The sequence below is a fragment of the Lathamus discolor genome, chromosome 2, assembly GCF_037157495.1.
Source record: "Lathamus discolor isolate bLatDis1 chromosome 2, bLatDis1.hap1, whole genome shotgun sequence".
Lineage (NCBI taxonomy): Eukaryota > Metazoa > Chordata > Aves > Psittaciformes > Psittacidae > Lathamus > Lathamus discolor.
This window is the reverse complement of record NC_088885.1, coordinates 141,153,209-141,176,339: the sequence shown is the minus strand read 5'-3', so window position 1 is coordinate 141,176,339 and position 23,131 is coordinate 141,153,209. Positions and strand designations below refer to the sequence as shown.

Here is a 23,131-nt window from a genome sequence, read left to right as displayed (position 1 = left end):
AACTAAATGTTAATTACTTTTTCTAAGCCCTTGGTCTACCCCTGGGTTAGAGAATGCAAATCAGCATTGTTCACGTCATGCTAGTTTAGGAACACGCACACATTCTCTACCTTGTCCCAAAGGGGTGGAGGGGGAAGAAAGAACATATTCAGTACATATGAACCTTGGCTTTGGGTATGTTTAGAAAGATGAGATACAGGAGAACAAAATGGCCCAGATGGCAAGCAATGGTACCAGCATGCAATCTTCTGCCATGGTGGCAGAAGCATGCTCTAGGTGCTCATTTTCTCCCCATGGCATCCCTACCAGAAATTACAATCTCCAAAAAACAGAGACTGCACAGCAGGAACACACTGGTTCATCTCCCATGAGACTGGGAGAAAAGAGGGCAAGTCATTCAGAGTCTACAAGTATCATATTTTGTCTCTGACTGGGCTTAATTTTATCACTACCATGAATTTTATTCTCTTCTATGTGCTGACCTCACTACTGTATTGTGCAGTAGCCAAATGCAGGGAGAGACTAATGATGAGAAAAGATCTTTCTGCACAAAATTAGTCTTCTTTTTTTTTTTTTCTAAACAATTTACAAACAAAAATAAAATCTAAAATTAAAAACTGCAACTCATTAAACTGTCTCTAAGATGCTGCTGAGGAACTTCTCATTTTGCCTTTTCTCAACCATGCATTTTCCCCTAGTTTTCTTCCCCATATGAAATCATGCTGCTGGGCTTTTTTTGTTAATTAGAAACAAGGTCTCAAGACTACATCTCACAACAGCAGAAGAAACTATTGCCTCCAAGAATACTTCAAACTGATCCTCTGTTATATGACAGGAATTTTAAATATCGGGAAAAATTGCTTACAAAAGGCTGATACTGAATTATCTAGTTTCAAACTCTGCATAGGAAAGAATGACACAATACCTCACGGGACTGTTGAACTGCAAGTAAAAGAAAATAATATCAAAACCTTCACATTCATATTAAACGTAATTTGTAAGTAACGTGCAGTAACATCTAAAGAACTTGTAAGAACTCGAGGTCAGAGCAATTTTTTTTACTAGACCTTAGAAAAGAAAAATAAAAATATTAAGAGAATAGATGAATCCACTGAAGATAAACATGTTTGACACTGAGTGAAGTCACAGACATGCTCAAGACACAATACATTTCAAATAGAACATGAAACACTGAAAGTATATGGACATATCTAAATATAATAAAAAACATTTCCAAAGAAGCCACTCTATTTAATATACCACTGTCCAAGTCAGTCCCACTCCAAGACAAGAAACTTCAAAACACACTGCCCCAGAATAACATTTTGGATTAATACCTTCTACAGATGGAGTTTTCAACTTAATGAATAACAGGTAGTATGAAACCTTTCAGCCAGAATTATACCCACTCGAATCTGAACAGAGGAAGAAGCCCAGAGATTAACAGAATGCTTAAGGCTACTTGCTCCTACTAGAACTCCTAAAACTAAAAATCTTTCATCCTAAATATTTGGAAGGATATGGTATGACTGACTTGAGGTACTAACATCAGCCCATCAACTGAAAAACAGGCAGCAGAACTCCTAAAGAAATACAGCACCACAACAGCAGAGCTGAATCAAAAAGCTACCAAACCTGCAAAATCAGTTCAGTGCTTATTCTGTACTAGAAATTCAATTCAATCGGAGAAAAAGCAGACTGATTTCACAGAAGGTAGCATCTTGACTCAAGAAAATGATGGGAAGTCACTCTCAAGAAGAAATTACACTATAAAGCCGATTAAAATTCACCTCTTCGGTCATGAAACAGCACGAAGGTTTACTTTGTCAAATGAGAGACTATTGCTGACAAAAAAAGAACCTCACTGCTAATGAAGTAATTGCATGAGAATGACTGTACTTGCAAAAGGGAGGTGTAAATTTTCCATTTAGGAACTCAGAAAATCTAAGAACACAACTAGAGAAATTCAAAAGCAGGCTACATCGATTCAAAAAGGATCAATATAAAATTGTTTCAATGCAGAAATGTTCAGCTTGTCACCATGCTTCTAACATCTACCTATTTTGTGGCCAAGCACCTAAGAATGACTTTTTGCTTTTAATTTTCCAACAACATATACATAAACAAAAAAAAGAAATTACAATGATAGAATTCAGTTACCAATTCTATGATTCTATGAACACAAAAGTTCACAAGATCATAGAATGGTTTGGGTTGGAAGGAACCTTAAAGACCATCTAGTTGTAACCCACCTCCCACAAACAGGAACACCTTCTACTAGACCAGGTCATAGAATCATAGAATAGTTAGTCTGGGAAAGGACCTTAAGATAATCTAGTTCCAACCCCCTTGACGTGGTAAGGGAAATCTCACACCAAACTGTGTCACCCAAGGCTCTGTCCAATCTGGCCTTGAACACCTCCACGGATGGAGCATTCACAGCTTCCTTAGGCAACCCATTCCAGTGCCTCACCACCTTTACAGTAGACAACTTTTTCATTATATCCAATCTAAACTTCCCCTGTTTAAGTTTTAACCCATTACCCCATGTCCTATCACTACAGTCCCTGAGGAAGACTCCCTCCCCAGCATCCCTATGGGCCCTCTTCAGATACTGGAAGGCTGCTATGAGGTCCCCACACAGCCTTCTCTTCTCCAGGCTGAACAGCCCCAGCTTTCTCAGCCTGTCTTCATACAGGAGGTGCTCCAGTCCCCTGATCATCCTCGTGGCCCTCCACTGCACTTGTTCCAAGAGTTCCATGTCCTTTTCATGTTGAAGACACCAGAAATGCACACAATACTCCAGGTGAGGTCTCATGAGAGCAGAGTAGAGGGGCAGGATCACCTCCTTTGACTTGCTGGTCACGCTCCTTTTGATGCAGCTCAGGATACGGTTGGCTTTCTGGGCTGGGAGCACACACTGCCGGCTCATGTTCATTTTCTCATCGACCAACACCCCCAAGTCCTTCTCTGCAGGGCTGCTCTGAATCTCTTCTTTGCCCAACCTGTAGCTGTGCCTGGGATTGCTCCGACCCAGGTGTAGGACCTTGCACTTGGTTAAACTCCATAAGGTTGGCATCATCCCACTTCACAAGAGTGTCAAGGTCCCTCTGGATGGCATCCCTTCCCTCCAGCGTATCAACCAAACCACACATCTTGGTGTCATTGGCAAACTTGCTGAGGGCGCACTCAATCCCACTGTCCATGGCATCGACGAAGATGTTAAACAAGACCAGTCCCAACACCGATCCCTGAGGGACACCACTCGTTACTGGTCTCCAGCCAGACATTGAGCCATTGACCACAACTCTTTGTTTGCTACCATCCAGCCAGTTCTTTATTCACCGAGTGGTCCACCTGTCAAATTGATATCTCTCCAATTTAGAGACAAGGATTTCATGTGGGACAAACGCCTTGCACAAGTCCAGGTAGATGACATCAGCTGCTCTACCCCTGTCCATCAGTTTCGTAGCCCCATCATAGAAGGCCATCAAACTGGTCAGGCAGGATTTCCCCTTAGTGAAGCCATGCTGGCTGTCACCAAGCACCTTGTTGTTTCTCATGTGCCTTAGCATGCCTTCCAGGAGAATCTGCTCCAAGATTTTGCCAGGCACAGAGGTGAGACTGACTGGTCTGTAATTCCCCAGGTCATCCATTTTCCCCTTCTTGAAAACGGGGGTTATATGACCCTTCTTCCAGTCGTCGGAAACTTCACCTAACTGCCATGATTTTTCAAATATGATGGACACTCAAAGATCACTCAAAGCCCCATCCAACCTGGCCTTGAACACTGCCAGGGATGGGGCAGCCACAGCTTCTCTGGATAACCTGTGCCAGTGCTTCATCATCCTCACAGGGAAGAACTTCTTCCTAGTATCTAATCTAAATCTCTCCTCTTTCAGCTTAAAACCGTTCCCTCATTTTCTGTCACTACATGCCCTTCTAAAAAGTCCCCGTCTCCAGCTTTTCTGTAGGCCCTCTCTGGGTTGCCATTCTCAAACCTAGACTGAAAAATTAAGACACCAGGAGTATTTGCAAAGGCTGATTCTAAGAAAATAAGGTCATCTGTCACATAGGTACTTCTCATTCATGGACAGAGAGACAAATAGAGATGCATTTCCATAGGGCAACTCAAGAGCAGAGGTCTAATCTAGCTACTAGCTAGCTAATACAGCATTAAAGGACAGAGACTTGAGAGATTATGCCTTGTGTATACTACGCTTTGGCATGCAACTTTCTGTCTGATTTCAACATCTTAAACACACACAGTACTTACCGACTTCAGTAAAGGTCAAAGTATTTTTGAGTTTCAAAATTCAGTAGGAATTTAACACTGTAGAAACTCAAGCATAACAATGACTGAATTTAATTCCATTTAGGAATACTTTCAGCCCCAGTACCTATAACTGAATAAAAGCATCAGCTCAGACTCTTTATACTGCTTTGGACTTCGCACTGCACAAGAGTAGCCAAAAATATGAACCTTTCATTGTGGTATTTGTTTTGTTTTCTTTGGGTTTTGGCCAATTTTAAGTATAAGAAGCATTAGAAGCATAATTTTATGCTTCTAGCTTCATGCTAGAAGCACTGCACATACTCTTAAGCCATTATGTTTTGCTTTTATCACTATGAAAGTTTCCAATACTAAAGTTTTCTTATATTAAAGATAATTTATGCCATGATACTTAGATTTTCTTAAAGCCCTAGTTTCTATCTTGTGAAACTTTAATTCCACTAAAATTCAAAAGAGAAAGCACTTTTTTTTTTTTTTCATTTTTCAGAAAAGCTTGAAACTATGAATTTTTACCATTTCCTTCTGAACCTTGCTATATTTTACCAATTATGGTTTCTGAGAACAAACCTTACAAACTACTTGGGACTGAAAACAGCATGGAAACAGAGAAATTACTAAATATGATGGATTCAGAGGCATCTGCATTACAAAATTAAAGTGCAAAAAGTGCTGAATGAAAGCAAATGGTAAGTCATTCCTTATTTCTTATTGTTAAATTCAACTATCTATACGATGATATGAATAATTACAGTGCTGCTTGCTACTAAAATGGCACTGGACATTCAGCCCACTGTTTAGAAGTCCAATTTTTAGGATTTAGAATAGAATTGAAATCAGGATTGAATTAAGACATCACTTATTTCTTACTTGATCATTTTCCAGGAGGTGAAAATTCTTAATTCTTCATTCTAAACCAGAAGAGATCATCTCCGCTTCTTTGTTCATTTTGGTACAAAACCTTCTAACACATCACTGAACACATGTCAGAAACCTGCCTTCTTTATGGCAATGTTCCCAGCAGGTTAAACCAGTAGGTGACCCGTATGGGAAACACCTCAATCTCATTAGCTGAGGAGGAAAGGAATTTTTACGTACTCTTGCAGTTCCAGATGGAAGTCCAAAGGAAAGCCTACATGTGCTTCATCCTCAAGCTTAGCATCACTGTTCTTTTTTTAGCCAGAAGGAGCTTATCTTATTACCCTTCTTAGCTCTGATCTCAACATAGAACCAGAGAACATCATCATCCCAAAAAGAACAGGCAGTGCACAGGAAACAGGTAATTTGGACACTCTTGGGTGCCTCTCAAATGCCGAACAGGACTCTGTTGCCATAGTTTGACTTTGTGCATCCCATGTATGTGAAAACCACACTGTTTCCTTAATTCACATAAAGCTGATACAGTTGAACAAGTAACTGCAAGAGATGCAGTTGCCTGCACCAATATAATTACAACAGCCTCTGAGTCACAGAGGAAAATCTGGCTCATGCTGATACATTATGCAGAGCATTTCCAAAAATGACCGTCCTGATAGCATTAAATAAGAACTATGACCATGGAATTGGAAATGTGGTTATTGTCTCCACAATACTAAATTTATCCTTCCCATAACAAATACAGGGAAGTGAAAAAATGAATACCTTCAAAAGATAATGAGCAATCCAACAACAAAAATATCTACTGCCTGCTCATTACTTTTATTTGGGTCACTCAGTAAATGAGCCAAAAATCAACCAAAAAATTTGAACTGTGAACTGCAATGTTTCAAATAGGATTTTAGTAGAAATTAGTTGAAGAGAATGAAGGTTTTTTTTCTCCTTTGTTCCAGTAATCTGCTTATTTCACTGGCAAGCATAGTAGAGCTACTTGAAATTTGCAAAACAAAGGAGTAACACAAAATACTATTGTGTAAAAACTTCATTTATGCAAGTTATTTTTCTCCCCACATCTGGCTTGACAACCTGCAAAGAACAAACATGAGGTATTTGCTCCTATCCTGCAACTAAAGTACTCAAGATCTGTATCACAGAGCCAGCTCTCTCATGCAGTGTCCTCTGACTTCTCTACCCACAGCAACACGTTCACACTCATTCCACCCATTGTGGTAAACAGCATTTAGATACCAGCCACATGTAAAAAAATACTATAAAATCTGGTGCTGCACCAGAAAAAACCTTATGTGCATTTAAAACTGAGTAACAGAAAAAAAAACCCCAAACTCACACCCTCAGTAGCATGCCCACTCCATAACAGCTTAGTTCCACATTACCAATTACCCAGAAGGCAGAGGACAAAAAATACATGCATACTTAATTTTATTAAATATAAATAAAAACATGTAACATTTGCTTCCCTATCGATGAACAGAAGGTAGGAATATTCTCCACATATGGCTCAAAGCTGTTAGCAATACACTATCTGACCCTTCCCTAACACCTGGGAAGTACTTATCTTTCACCAATTGTTGATTTGTAGAGATGATTAAGGGAAAACTATCCAGTGTCTTCCATATGTTAAAATAAAATCAGTCAGTCAAAAGTCTGTCTGTTACAGACTCTAGACCCTGCTGAAGTAGCTCTTTAAGGAAAGGGTTAAATTTCTTTGTTTCAATGAGGAATTAGTGTCATTTTGTACAGCTTTATTTGATTGAGGTCATAAATTCATAGTAAAGACATCTGACATTAGTGTTTGTTAATAGGAAAGGATCGGAACTAGAACTTCCAAACACAGGTAACTTGTATAAGGAGGAAAAAACGTACAAGTTTAAGCATGAATTCCAATATAGCAGTAATCTGTAACACACTAAGCCACAGTCCCAAATTCTATTGGATAATATGTTAATTTAAACTTTGAATTAAACATTGTTCTTGTAGCTCACCTTTAAGAATCCATACTCAAGTCATGCTTTCTGCAACTGGGCTCATGGATTACTGGAATTTTTAAAGTGTTCTCCTAGTGGTCTCACATAAACTACTTTTTTTACACCAGCATTTTTTACAAAAAAAAAAAAAAGCGGAAAAATTAGTGTGACCTATTAGCAATACTAAAACTGTACCCAAACTGACTAAAGAGTCAAGAAAATTAATGCATGCAGAGGCAGGCTACATGATTCAGTTGATGGGCAGGGATGCAAAGTTTTGAGCCAAATGGTCACCTCAGATTCTTTGTTGGGATTCTCAATTAGGAGTCAGACACCCTTAGAAATGCATGAGCTTATTACTGCATTGTATAAATGCAAATGATCATTTGCACAGAATCAATTTTTCTATTCATGAAAAGCGATATATCAGTTTTATGGATCTATAGAAACATCCTCTCCTCAACTTCAAAAGAGATAATAGCAAAACAAAGTAACACAAAAAGATCACAGTTAAAAAGGAAAAGGAACTTTACCTACATGTCACATGCTAAGGAATGACCAATACCCTATGACAGTAGTCTCAGCTTAGCTATGATGATCTACCAGCTGAATGAAGACTCTCTTGTGTTAATCCTAAATGCTCTTACACAGCTCAATAGCTATGTGTTTGAAGAAAGCATCCTGCAGGGCTATAGCTTGAAACCTTTCCATAATAATGTTATATTTCTCATCCAAGGTTCTGAAGCGGATGATTAGTTTGATTTCTTTGGAGAAAACACTATCCTTTTACCTTTCTTTACCTGCCAGAGAAGAATGGTTAACAATGCACCCAGAACAGACTGGAAGATGTAATAAGATTGCCACTCAAGTTAATTGGTTAATGTATCACAAGCATAAACAAATTTGCAGGCTTCAGATGTGCTGCAGCTCAGTGATGGCCATAATCACTAATTTCTCAAAATTCAATTTTTATTAAATGGAATAGGAATCTTCCTAAACAAGGACAGATGACAAAACACTAGTGGTTTAAAATTGCAGTAGTCCAGAACTCCAAATAACTTGAGTAATTTGATCCCGGCATGGAAACTGCATGCTTGATGCACCGAAATTTGCATGGTGCCACTGTGTAAGCTCTGCAGTATAAAATGTCAGGTACAAGCATCTGGAAAACTACAAGCTGCTTACACCAGCTCCACTGCTTCACACCATCTCAGTCTGCGTTTCCGCAGATGGGCACAATTTACCTTAATTTACCCATAAAAAAAGCTATTATATTCATTTTTTTTCTAGACTATTCTTTAAAATCCTTCTGATAATCACACACTTACATGAACTAACTTAACTCACTAAAGCACATTGGTGAGTTCCTTTGCCCTCACATAGGTATAAATCTGGCTCATTTTGGCAAATATGAATTAATTCACCTTGACAATATGTACAGACCTTTGAAAAAAAAGAGATACTGTCCTTGTCACAGGAAGTTATTTAAAGCCAATTCCTCTTATTATCTTTCCCCTTCAAAGACATCCTAATTGAGAAGGCTGGTTCCAGTTTGATAAGGACGCCAGTACATACCAACCCTCTCATATACTGTGGCTGCGATTTTCACAAAGTTAAGAACCACAGGTCACCAAGAGTCTAAACAATATGCTCAGAGAGGATGTATAAACACCTTTACACAGTTTACAGCTATGTGTTCACATAGCATTTCTTTCCACCAAAATTTCAATGCTTAGAGAGAAGAAGGACACTATTTACTGAGTAACCAAGGTAAGGTATCTTGTGTCTAGTCTCATTATAGTTGTTCAGTCCACAGACTTACAGTTCAGTTCTCAAGCTCTGCTAGGATGCCAGAAGTATTAATTTCTTCATGAGCCTCTTCAAGGTGATCATCAGTACAGTACTAAAGTATTTTTGCCAACATTAATGAACTTATCTTCTCATATCATGCTATGTTGTGCAGCTAGTGTTATCTTCATTTTACAGATACAGAATTGAAGCATACAGACTACAGTTAAATGGAAAAGACTTCATTTAGGTTGGATATCCAGCCAGCTCCAGCTCTAATATTTTAAGTCCCACAATGATCAGAAATACAAGTTTACAATAATAAAACAGAGGAAGAGTAACGGTGGTAAGAAGATAGAATAATGAGGTAAAATACCCTTAACAACGTGGTTTTGCCTGGTTTACAACAGGACAAGAAGAATTGGAAAGTTTGGATTCCTTCTGGACTTTGTAAAGCCCTCACAAGACAGACTCAACTACCTGCATGTCTTCCCAGTTGCCCAATGCCATTCTCATCTTCCCTCAGCCCCATCGTGTCTCCATCACTATCCTCCAAAAACCTCATCCAACAAACATTAAGATTTTGCCCAGGCAGCTCATCCTAGCCTTACTTCAATTCAAAGCCAAGACTTTCTCTCTCATGGTCCCCCGCTCCATGGACAGCTCTTTTTGCTTCAGCACTTTAGTCAGGGTGCTTGCTCATAAAGCTACCTTCCAGTGCCTCAATGCTCTAAGGACACTGGTAAGAAAATTACATTTGTAAGAATACAAAACACATTCAAAATTCCAGTTTTACATCACCACTGCCATACACAAGAACTGCAGAAAAAGAGCAAGCACTAGGTAAGTCCTGCTGGACACTGTCTTAGACATGAGTACATGCTCAGCTGAAAGCTGTGTCCTTTGGGACCCCTGAACACAAGGAAACTGAACAGAAAGCCATGCCTGGAGGTAGACACTCAGACGCAACACAGCACAGAAGTACGGCTTTACACCCAACACTTCAGGTACTGTCTGAGGATAAAGTAAGCACAAGGTTACACGGGGAAAGTACATAAACCAGCTATTATGGCAGGGACACATGAGAAAAATGTTACATTCACAGCCTCAATTTTTATGATCTATATCAATAGTTTAATGTGAAAATAAAGTAGACAAGTTCATTCTCTAAAAACAGCTGGTTATGTAGGCCTCTAAAACAAGTAAATACACACTCCACTCACTGTAGACAGCTTACTGAGGAGAAACACAACATGCAGGAAGACATAGGGAAGTATTAAATAGGAAAATCAATTGAGCAGTGAAGCTTTAATAAATGTTAGTTCCACTTCAAAATTTCCCTTATAACTTTTTACACATAGTCATTCCACTGTTTCTGTTTTAGAGGTGTTTAAGTTGCACACTGCTTCAGGTAGAACTTCTCAGCAGAGCATAAACTCAGGTTATAGCTTTCAGGTAAGGCAGACCTTAGTGAAAAAAATTACAGGGAAAAAAAAAGGGTATAGCAGTTTTCATATGGAAAAGAGCATCAAAGGCAAGTGTTCTACATATACCAGCTAATTCCTGCTGCTGTCATCCTTTCTGGCATAAGGAAAATTCATGCAAACACAGACACAATTTAGTTTTGCCATGGTGATATACAAATGACAACAGAAGGTATGACTGGGACTTCTATCACTGGTTTAAGTCCACACATAAAATTAGTGCAATTCCTTGAAAAACGTTAAAGCAGAAAATACAACTAGGTGCTTGAGGATTCATCTGAAAGTGAGATTGACTACTAATGAATTAGCGTTAGTCCTATGGCCATGGCATTTCCCTACAGTCAGTGTTCATACTGACACTAGGAAAAAGAAAAATCATTTTAAAAAGAAAAAAAGATATAGTTGTAATCCCAGAGAAGATGACTGAAAACCCACAGAGACTAACAACAAGCTCCCAAAGGAGAATTAAAGCCAGAACAATACATTATCTTTCCCATTTCATCTGTTTTCCTTATTATCACTGCTTGTAGCCCCGGATAAGAACTGTTTCCTTCTCTAAAAAAGGATTTAAAAGCTGTTACAGCTTCTCTTTTCAGGAGCTACAGAAGTTGTGATAATCATTGATTAAACATCTTGGAATGTGCCTGTATCAACAACATGGATGTCCGTGCTTTTCAGTGCAACAAAATGCATAAGACAACTTGGAACTGCCAGAGATTCAGATAACTGAAAAGATTAGATTTACATCAACAGTATATAAATATCAATTTCTGAAATACAACAATATTAATAATTTAAAAACACAACAGAAGTATAAAGAAGACTCACAAGTGAATCAAATTTTTAGCAGTGAGATATAAATACTAACATTTAGTATGCTCTGTATTATTTATGAAACATGAAGATCATTTTCTACTAAGCTCTTGTACAACCATGGTTAGATTAAAGAATAATAATGTATTTGCTGCTGTTTCAGAAGGTGTCTCCATGGAATCTAGCTGTGTTATGCCTTGGGAGAAAAACAAAGTTGTGACTACAGTATTAAAGTCTTATCTTTATGTGCATGTCATATTACATAAAGGTTTCTGGACACTTGTTATCTATAGGAGTACTTGAGTCAACTGTGTTTTACCTATGATTTTTTTTCATATTATGTGTCCCAAAAACATTTTGCATAAAGGAGCACAGAAGGCAGATGATACTTTTACTTCTCCATTTTCACAGCTCAAGTTCATAATGAAATGAATGGGATTGTACATATCAAGTCTAGAAAAAAACACATGTCAACTAAGTAACCACATTATGTGTTCACATAGCGTTTTTTTTTCCCCCAAAATCTTCACACAGAATTATTTTTATTTTTTTTTCCCCCAAATCTGATTTGTGGCATCACCCACTGAAGACAGACAAGATGGTTCCTGAAGGCTGAGAACACCTTCCAAAACAAAGATGTGTACAAGTAATACCACTGAACGAACAAGGGTCCTACGCAACCAGGAGGTGATGGTTTGCCTTCCAGAGGCATCTTGAGTTTGGTACTGAACTGCTACAGCTTTATTGTTCATGCTCAAAAAGAAATACCCTACATTGCACAGATGTTAACTATGCCTTCAGAAGCATGCAAAGGGCTGGCCCAAAGTGTTACTTTTTAGTCACTAATGACTGAAGAATGTGTAAACTGTAACAGAGGATCTTACCTGACTTAAGGCCCTTATTCACAGACTGATAAGGTTCCCACCTTCCACAGACAACACTTGCTTTCACTACCATCAGCATAAGCTCTGCTTAGAGTGCTCAAAATGTCCTATTTCACTCGTCTTTCACTGTTGACCACCAACGGATTTACTAGAAAAGCATTAAACAACTTGTATCTATTTCACCACTAAAAATTTCTTTATGTTCTCTCTCTCCTATTAGGGCACTGACTTTTTTTGTCCTGGTTATTTTGTTTGTGTGTGAAGTTATTGCACAATCACGAAAAGCAGCTGCATCCAGATCACAGTAGATATAACTTGTGACAGAAAACAAAGTAACAGACTAGTCTCAACATTTAAACAAGACTGAAAAAAATATATAAACAGCAAAAGATTTTATGAGATCAGTCTTATCAAGAGGTCTTTACTGACCTATACATACATATGTACATACAGAAAAAACATTGGACAATGTGTAGCTTCTTAAACAGAGTCAGATCTGGTAGCTGGAAGTTGAATAAGAAAGCACCAAGGTAAAAATAAGTTATTAATAGAAGATACTTAGGCTAATACCTGGAAAACTCACAGCTGATTTGGATACATTCACAAGTGTCAAGAGAGGTTTACACCAAATTCTTAAATTAAGAATTTTTTTTCTAAGTAATAAATCTCATTCAACCAAGAATTTCCCGAGTCAGCCAGTTTTTATTTCGTTGGACATCACTGCACATATTCCTCCAGTTTTATAATGTGCACTGAGTGAGTTCTGTTGCTCCTTCACAAGTTTTACAGTTAACTCTCATTTTCAAATCAGTCAGGCTGCCAGTATCGATTAACTATTACTCAGTAAGTACTTTGTTACTTCACCTTAATCTCACAGGGCTGGGGCAAGAACAAGATCCCCACCATATAGAACAACAAGGTCATAAAAGCCTACCAGAAATATATACATCAGCTTAGACTTATTAGTCCAAGCCTGAAAACAACTGGGTCCAGGAAAAAGAAAATAAAGAGGAAACTGGTATACCTTCCACAGCCTCAAGCTATTTAAACATGTTTGCCGTACAACACCACAGCACACTCAATCCTGCTGCTCAGGGTCCCACATTTAACCAATGTTACCATCCCCAGGCTATGGGGATAAGACAGGGCAAAGAAGAGATTCAGAGTGGCCCTGCAGAGAAGGACTTGGGGGTGCTGGTCGATGAGAAAATGAACCTGAGCCAGCAGTGTGCACTTGCAGCCCAGAAAGCCAACCGTATCCTGGGCTGCATCAAAAGGAGTGTGACCAACAGGTCGAAGGAGGTGATCCCACCCCTCTACTCTGCTCTTGTGAGACCTCACCTGGAGTATTGTGTGCAGTTCTGGTGTCCTCAACATGAAAAGGACATGGAACTGCTGGAACAAGTCCAGAGAAGGGCCACGAGGATGATCAGGGGACTGCAGCACCTCCCGTATGAAGACAGGCTGAGGAAGTTGGGGCTATTCAGCCTGGAGAAGAGAAGGCTGCGTGGAGACCTCATAGCAGCCTTCCAGTATCTGAAGGGGGCCTATAGGGGTGCTGGGGAGGGACTCTTCGTCAGGGACTGTAGTGACAGGACAAGGGGTAACGGGTTCAAACTTAAACAGGGGAAGTTTAGATTGGATATAAGGAGGAAATTCTTTCCTGTTAGGGTGGTGAGACACTGGAATGGGTTGCCCAGGGAGGTTGTGAGTGCTCCATCCCAGTTGTGTTCAAGGCCAGGTTGGATGAAGCCTTGTGTGGGATGGTTTAGCGTGAGGTGTTCCTGTCCATGGCAGGGGGGTTGGAACTAGATGATCTTGAGGTCCTTTCCAACCCTAACTATTCTATGATTCTATGATTGCACTGACTCCAGAGAAGGTACAATCCTTTCATTTGTGACCAACAGTGTGTTGGTATGTTGTGATTAGGACACTTCTGGGAACTCACAGCAATCTTTCCCCTCATGCCATTTAAGAATTCAGGAGCCCAAACTTCAATTAGTTCTTCAGTACAACAGCTGTGAAAGACTAACACAGGTTTATGGATTTTCCTCCCTGCTTCTCTCTTCTCCAATTTTTTTTTTTTCTTCCTCCCTAAACTGCTGCCGACACCAATCTCTCTCTGTGACAGAGGCTTCTACGCAGTCCAAGATTTTTGACCTGCAGATCCAGTAACTTCCTGTCTTAGAAACTGTATGACACATTCATAACACACCATGAGATATCCAGGAGATACCTTCTCCATATCTATGTCTAATCTTCAGTTAAACTGGTAGGAGTAGATGCTAGAATAAAAGGGTAATTTACAGCTCAGTGCTGCAGCACACCACGTGAGCATCTGCTCCTGGCACAGAACACCACCGATGAAATGAAGTTAAGTGTTTTTTTCAAACACTTGAAGGTCTTCACCATGAGCTCTGGAACACGTGCAACTCTTTGCCTGCTCAAATTCAAACTGCTCCTTCTGCTTCTGAGGGCAACAGTTCACACACCAAAGGAAGACACCCTACCTTAGCAAATATCTGCTGCAGCACACCACGTGAGCATCTGTTCCTGGCACAGAACACCACCGATGAAATGAAGTTAGCATCTTTTTCAAACACTTGAAGGTCTTCACCATGAGCTTTGGAACACGTGCAATTCTTTCCCTGCTCAAATTCACACTGCTCCTTCTGCTTCTGATGGCAACAGTTCACACACCAAAGGAAGACACCCCACCTTAGCGAACATCTGCTGTAGCAGAAAAGGAAGCCATCCTGAAGTTAAGTAAATGGCTCTATTAAAAGTATCAGCGTCTCCTCAGTGAACTCATTCATGAACAGGTAGCAATCTGGCGCTAACCTGACCCCCAACGATGTTTGTCAGCAGTAACTGTTTGCTTGTGTAAGGTTGTCACGTGTTTCAATAATATATTTTATTTAGTGGTTTTGCTAAAGTAACTTAAGAAAAAACAGCAGCTCACTAAAGGGTGAAGAAGAAGTTACAGCAGCTCATTGACAAAAACAAATGCTAAGAGACATTCTTGTAAATTGACACCTGATAGGTAATGCTGACAATCCCAGCCTGCTGCTTTCAGCTATCAGCCCTGGAGAATAACTACTTTGCTATGAAAATTTTCTATGGCATTATTAATAGGGTTTGGGTGGGAGGTTTGGGGGATTTTTTGTTTGTTGGTTTGTTGGGTTGTTTTGGGGGGGCAGGTTGCTGTTGTTTTTCTTTTTTAATTAAATTAAACTTTTTTAAAAAAGATAATTATATTTACATCTCTTTCCATAGTTCTGTTATTCCCCAAAGTCCGGGGGGCAGGGGGAGGGTTGGTGTGATCCCATATAAGAGATGACACACTTTATTAAGAAAAGAAAAGGGGGGGGGGGGGGGGGAATGAATGACATTTCCTTAGATTAAGCAAATAATAGAGAAATCAGAGTTTTCAAGGGAAGCCATGCATGGAGAAAGAACATTAGTCACTTTTTATTTAGCCTGAAGGGAAAAATAACTATGTGGAAACACTGCAGCTGCATTAGACATTGCCCAACAGTTAGTACGTTACCCCACTACCTCTCAAATTACTTTCATCTCCAGCAGTTGAGCTCAAACCTGGACAAGAAATGAAGAATCAGCTGAGACTCTACAGGAATTATACAGCATATATTCTAGGGATATGTTTATATGCTCTATCAGCATATGCTTTGATGATCAAAGAATGCTTGTCTCGTAGCATGCTGAAACAATTCTGTTAATACGCATGACCTCTGGAACTGTAACAAGAAGTATTAAAATGTTGCAACAGTAAAATGCAACACAATGAAACAAATTATTACACCAAGAAAATCAGGAAAGGCATTTTTAACACTCAGACTTGGAAGGCCATTGATATTTTGAACAAATTTGTTTTTAAAATACCTGGTATTATTTCAGCTCAAATCAAATTGCAGGAGAAAAATTGAAGGTTGCCATGTACAAGATTTTTGCTCCTTACTTTTCCCTGTGCTGTCAATGGGTAACACAAGCTGTTCTTTCCTGCTGCATTCTGTTACAGTCTTGTGCAGCGGGCAAAAAGCATCTACTCAAGAATTCATTATTTTCCCCCATTACTGCATACTCATAAAAATGGAACTGACAGGACAGCAGTTTATTCATGCACAAGTCAGATCCCAATCACGCACAGTGATGGGCTTTCAGAAACCCACAGATCAATCGTCATTAGTTGGCGGGGGGGAAATCATTTGGGAGAGAGGAAGAGTTGCAGAGGTACGGAAACAATCACAAGCAGCATTCCTGTCTCCACTGCAATGACACTAATTAGCAGAGCCAAGAATATACACAGTAGAGACGGCAAGTTCTTCGTCCCTTACTACTTTAAAATATATCAGAATTTTGATGAGGCTTAACGTGCAGACATTTAAGCTTACATGAATATTTATCTCTGAATACTCCACCAAATCTAAGTCAATGTGCAAAGATAATCATGGCTGTAAGTGTCAAAAGTCGGGTCATTAAACTGAGAATACCTACTGGAATGGTCTAATGAAAATTAAGACAGACTGTCCACCAAGAGCACCCTACTGGCCCCTGCTTGGTCCAATTTTTGCACCACTGACATGCTAAGCAGCAAAATTTTCTTAAGTGATATTGAGTTACACAGAAAGCTCCTCAAATTCCTCTTCCCCTATTAATTTATCATTTTAATTAGATCGCTGCCTTAATTCAACTTTGCAAACAACAACGAGCCTCCTCTGAGTACGGAAGCAGCTTCCCAAGGCTTTCCTCACTTCAGAGCACAGGAGAGAAATTAAGTAAATTATGCCGCTCTCGAAACATTAAGTGAAGAAATTTACAGCCCCTAGTATCAGAAACACAGTGTTCAAACCGGGTTTACATGTGATAGGAACGACAACAGAAGTTTTATAAATGAATAACAAAATCACATTTCAGAGGAAAAACTTGGGGCAATGCTACTTATGTTACTTACGTTCGCTACTGACAAGTTAAAATACCGTACCCCTACCAGACTAAACGCGCTCCCAGAATAAACCGTCGCACGAGGGAGCACGAACGTATGCCACTGCAGCTTCTCCCAGCAAATACTTTCTTCCCTACGATACCATCTGTCAAGTCAGAAACTCCTCCACGCACCGCAGCCTGGCTGATTCGGATGATGCGCTGCCTGCGCGGCTACCTACCCGGGGCTCCCGCACCGCGCCTCTCCGCGGGGCGAGCGCGCCTCCCGCCTCCCTGCGCGCCTCTCGCCGCCGCAGAACGCGCTCAGGCCGGACCGGAGCGCACTGTCCCTCCCGGCGCCGCACGCACCTGACGGGACCGGCGGTGGCCGCCGGCAGGCCTCGGGCCCCGCTGTCACAAGTTGCCCCGGCCCCGCGGCTGCCGGGCGGGCAGGAGAAGCCGGTCGCGCCGCGCGGGTCGCCCGACCCCAGCCCTCGGGCAGGTGGAGCGCTGACCCGGGCACCCCCGGCGCGGCGCCGGCTGCGCGCCCTCCCCGCGCCCGCGGACAAACTGGCGGGCGGCGGCGGCGGCACCCGCCTCCCCTCACGCGGCCCCCGGCCGCGCGCGCCCCTTCCCGCCCCGCGAGCGCGGCGCGCGAGCGCAGCCCCGGCTCGGCGGCCGCTGCCGGGCGCTTTCGGACATGCTCAGTGCCCCCGCCGCCGCGCGGAGCGTACCACCGGGGCAGGAAAGGGGGGAGCGTGAAGGAACGGGGCGCAGAGCTGGACGCGACCAAGAGCACGAGCTAAAAATAGGCGCCGCAGGCAGCCACAGCTGGAGCTTAAAGGGACAGTGGCAGCCGCGCTTCTCGCAGCGTTGGGCTCGGGGGTGACCTTCCCCCGCGCCCGTCCGTCCCGCGGGGCCGGCGGAGAGGCTCTGAAACCGGGGCGATGCCCGCGCCGCCCGCGTCGTGTCCGCGCCCGGGCTGCGGAGGCTAGTGCCGCCGAAACGAGCGGGGCTGCGGCTCCGGGAGGGCGCTCGGGGTGTCGGATGGGGCGGTGGCCGGGCTCTGCCAGGCCACCACAGCGGCACTGGGGCCCTCATCTGAGGACCGGGCTAGGTACCTCACGGCCGGGCCACTCCGTGAGGCGGCGGCTTCAGAAACCGGGTCTAGGAGGTGCGGGAGAGGATGCCGGGCGGTACGTGCAGTGTTTGTTACTCGGGAGGAAGCTCCGTCCTGCTCTGAGGTGTTCGGTTTGGTGGACGAGACTCGGGGGGCACACGCAGAGCAGTCAAATTAGAATGTAGCGAGTCCAAGGCAAAGAGCTTCCAGAGCAGCCCCCTCAGTGTGATTTTCTAGGCTGGAAGATCTGTGTGGCAAGAGAAATTACATGATCACACTCTCCTTTCACAGTCACTAATTATTATGTCAGAAATTAAAAGCCCCCTAAGTATTTGTTGAGTGGGAGTTCCTGGTGTGGTTTTAAGCTGTGTTTATCACTCCCTGCCTTCCTAAAAGACCAATAAGAATAAACATGCCAACGCTGCGTTGTTTTTGATTTACATACTACAAAGCCTATTACCCTAGCAGGACTTAAGAGGTTTTGCTGAGTTCTGCTTTTACAGATAGAGAAAATTGCTGCTGCACGAAAAAACATCTTTACAGTATGAATACTGAGTAAGTTCTCACTCCTAAAAGAATATTGGACAACATTTGCACAGTGATAACTTGCTACTCTGATGATATCTCATACGGTAGTATGCACAGTCAAGATTACCACGTTGAAAAAGCTTCATTTATTTCACTAGACATGAGAGGAGAGCACTGGAAGTTTATCTTAATCGGAACTCTTAACACAGCCTTCATCAAAAACTACCACAGACAAAAAGCTCTGTTTCATGTAGGTGAGTATAATCAGGAAAGGAAACATTACTTGTCAGTAACATCAAATGAAGTGAGAGCAAGGAAGCAATTTTCCTGACAGACTGACATACAATAGGATAGATTATTAGACAAGATTATGTAGGTAACCATGCTGCATCACTTTATGAAACAAAAGATGACGTGATGAAGATTATAGTATTTAAAAGGGAATGAATCATGTTCACTAATTGTTTCCTCATTCTGTGTTCTCTGTAAGCCATGAGATCCACTATGTTCTGTAGTCTGTCTAGCTGCACCCTGCATGTGATGTATTATAAGAAGCTATAAGCAATGCAGTGTGCATAACTGTATGAACTGATGAAATAAATAAATAATGTAATTCTTTCACCTGGAGCTATTGATCTTGGGATAGCAGGGGAAATAGAAAAGGCAGTTTTCTGAGTGCAGCCTCAGATTTGGGATAGCAGAGGGCTGATGTATTTCTGGCTGCAGCTGGAGCTCTGCAGGAGCAGTAGGCAGCCTCTGGAGAATTTCCTAGAACAGTTCGCACTTCCACCATCATACAGCTCTAGATAGATCAGCAGGCCAAAAGATGTCCTGAGTCTAGAGGTAGTGGATTTCAACTGGGGACTCTTTCTGTCTAGAGAGTGCAGAAGACTGTCCATCAGGGCAACAAATGTCTCTGTTAAAGTAATGGTAAAGAAAACATGTATTTTTTGAAGTCTGCATTATCATTCTCTTCAGGGGTAGCTATATCATCATTCTCACATGTCTTCATCTATGAGAAACCTCTTCAGAGCTTGTCAAATATAGCTGCTTTTACAAGGAGAGATAAACATACAGGGAACTTTTTTACCCATGCCGTGTAAATTGCATGGAATTGTAGAAAAAAAAAAATAATAAAAAATGCCTAAGATAACAAGTACCTATAATTCCAGCATTCAAAAGAAATCACCATCACCCAGACACAAATTAGCAAATTGGATATTAGCAAGTAAGTGGTGGCAACATCTGCTTCATCAACCAGTGAACTATAAATTATTCAGAGGAAGGCACCCATCTGAAGCTGGGTGCTGTTCCTTTTTCTTTCCAGTTTTGCTCAGCAAAAATTGCATTTTCTTCTGCATAGTAACAAAGGTATCTGCTATGCTGCTGTGCCCTGGCCAGGCAATTGAAGAGGAACAATTCCTAAGCACATAGAAGACATGCAGCTTTGGTCTCTACGAATAGCTCAGCACCTTACCAGTCTCTCTTCATATTACTTGGGAAGGCTCTAGTAAAATCTTTCTTTTTCAAATGTTTCTTCTATAATTCCACACTGCTGATGATCTGAAGCTGTGACATACCAGTGACTGGCTCTGGCTCTCAGACTTTCATCTTGATCCCCTCAATTTTCTTCTGTCATTGTTTTCACCCTTCTTCCTGATGGCATTGTTCATATTATCTTTACCATCTCCTTGAGTAACTCAAAGCTACATTCCAGCATCCTTACCTTTCAAGTTCACTGACCTAGGTAACTTTGCTGTATAGTCAAGTACGTAATTTTCCTGACTGATAAATATGCACTGATTTTTGTTATTGTTATTTTATTATTACTATTATGATTATTGTTTACAGGACAAAACTAATTTTCAAGGGATGTAATTTGGAAGTAAAGACATAAATAAAAGGTAAAGGTTATTTCCTCATGATTTATGATCCTTTATGTGACAATTTTACTGCTTCTTGAGAAACAGTTTTGAGAAAAAAGTGAGGAAAATGAGCCCAACCTGAAAGATTAGGAGAAAAATACTTATGGCCTGAAATACCGATTAAAAATGTGTATCAGATTATTGTGAAGTATCTGTAGCATAATTTTCAAAACCCACATCAGTTCCAAATTTTAGGACAATGTTCCAGTCATTGTGGGGAGCAGGGGGCATGAGTTCATTGAATTTTAAGAAAAACCAGGGAACTAAAATAGAAAAAAAAGTACGAGGAGGGTGGTTAGAGTGGAGGAAAAGGAGCATTTAAGGGCCTTCTGCTGTGGAGGTACGTGTGGAATAGGGATTGGAAGGGGACCATCTCCTACAGAACCCTAACAGGCTGGAAGTAGGGAAATCCAGAATGGGGATCACAGGGATGGTGGTATGGGGAGTAAAGTGGGGAAATCTGGCATACGAGAGCAGGAACACAGGGCACATAAATCCCCCTGCTGTGAAGACTACCTTTGGAGGGAATGAGAACAGAAGGCAAAGGAAGTTTTTGTCAGAACAGGGAAATAAGACACAGGGGATTGAGAAATGTGGATTCCCATGAGGGATAACTGATATTGTTACACCAGGTTCCTGAAGTGAAGGGGAAAGAGAAGGAGGCATGAGCCATATGATAATGCATTTAGAGATAATAACCTAAATTGTGCTTACATGAAACTGAGCCGCAAGTCAGCAGCTACAACTCAGTAACCAGCTCTTGGAGTCACTGTTGACCATTCTTGGAAGTTCTCAGTTCAATATGCAGCAGTAGCCAAAGAAGTCAATGAAGCCTTAGGCTTCACTGGGGCAGTGGCTAGTTTTCATCTGCAATGATGAAGGGCAGAGCTAGAAAAGGTAGAGAGAGGCGACTTATGAGCAAGCAGCTGCTTTGTGAAGGCAGAATAAAAAGGCTGGAACTCTAGAACTGTTCAATACGAAGAACTGAAGTATGAGGGGGCACATGGCTGAGGTTTACAAAATTAGAATGGAGTAGATAAGACAAAAAGTGGACGAGAATGATTCGTCACCAAATTCCACAGTACTGTGCAACCTTGGTGAAATTATTGCAAATTGAAAACAAATGAAAGGAAGTACTTTCCAGCACCCTCAGCTAGACATAGTAGTCTTCTGGAAAGTATCACCCCAAGAGGTTTTGTAGACGGGCTTCATCAGCAGGTTCAAAAAAGAATTGGCAAAACCCATAGGCAACAGATGAATAAACAGTGAAAGGGAAGGCTGGGTAGTGCCTGCAGTGTCTGGGATCCAAGATCTGTGGATTCTAGGACAGTACTAGGTGAACAGACTGGAAAAAGTTTAGGCTCATGTACAGTCTCCAGGTAATATCTTTCTGCCACTGCTGGAGACAGTATACTGGGCTAGACAACAAATTCTATTTTTGCAAATTACACTATGTGTGATCCCCAGGATCATATCCATGCTTTCAACCACAAGTGTGATCTCTGTTAACTCTAGAGGTAGCTAATGGCACACTGCTGTGTTATTTAGATTTTAAGGGAAATGCAGCAAAAAACCTCTTTATATTTGATAAACCAAGATGTTATATAAAAAATCCCACTTTCACTGTTACTATTCATTAAGCATCACTGGCAAAGGCCTTTGGAAGTTTAAAAATAAATAGCTTTCCCTGCACTGAAATTCACAATGGCCGAAATCCTGTCTCACATGTAAGCCCTGAATACATAGATACCTTACTAGGGATATTTAGAAGATTTCTAAAGAAGAGTCTAACCATATCCCACAGTCCTGGATACGTGATTATTGTTACCACTGCATATCAGTTTCATTTGCCACTTGCAGGGCTCTGCTACCATACACTACGGAAGAAATGACCAGTGGACACGAGTGGTTTAAAACCCTAGGATATCCACCCTTTTGAAATCCATTATCTTTCTGGTATCCTTTCTTCTTCCCTGACCATGTCAAACAGCCATATTTGCTTCTAGCAGCTAAGGCTGTGTCAGTGGCAGGCTGAGCAGCAGTTTTTGGTCCATGAGAGGAAACAAATGACAAACCACATATTTTCTATAGCCTCCTGATAGAGGAGTTTGATCGGAGCAAAGCAAAGGGCTTCATCCTGCCGTTGCTACACAGAAACTGCACTGACAGCAGTGCAAGTGTGGCCCACTGATGAGTCTAAGTTCTTCTTTTAAAAAGGTTTTGTATAGAAATAGAGTTGTGATGAGAAACAAAATATAGCTGAATTTCAAAGAATAAGTTTCATATTAATGGGAAAGGAAAACAGCCTTATATACTAACGTAGGAAGAATGCAGAATATGTTCTAACTCAGAGCAAGTTCAGCATTTCCAGCATGTCGAATGTGTTGGCCATATTCCCCTCAGACATTTTCTTCACTAATCAATGTTTTTTCCCAGCCAGTCTGCAGTAATCTACTTTTTACTGCTGTCTGTGGGCTTTGAAGGCTTTTATCCCCT

At 41.3% G+C, this 23,131-nt stretch overlaps 1 protein-coding gene across 2 annotated transcripts in view; it reads right to left on the bottom strand.

Annotated features, from left to right (window-relative positions):
* The window catches only part of OXR1 (oxidation resistance 1), a 263,521-nt gene extending 245,938 nt beyond the window's left edge, over positions 1-17,583 (bottom strand). Inside the window, exon 1 of one of the 2 annotated variants that reach the window (XM_065668798.1) lies at positions 17,432-17,583. The gene's annotated coding sequence lies outside the window, so the exon portion shown is untranslated. Of the gene's footprint in view, positions 1-17,304; positions 17,401-17,431 lie in introns of those variants that run through there. The other variant, XM_065668794.1, reaches the window with a different exon arrangement.
* Positions 17,584-23,131: the final 5,548 nt, after the last annotated feature.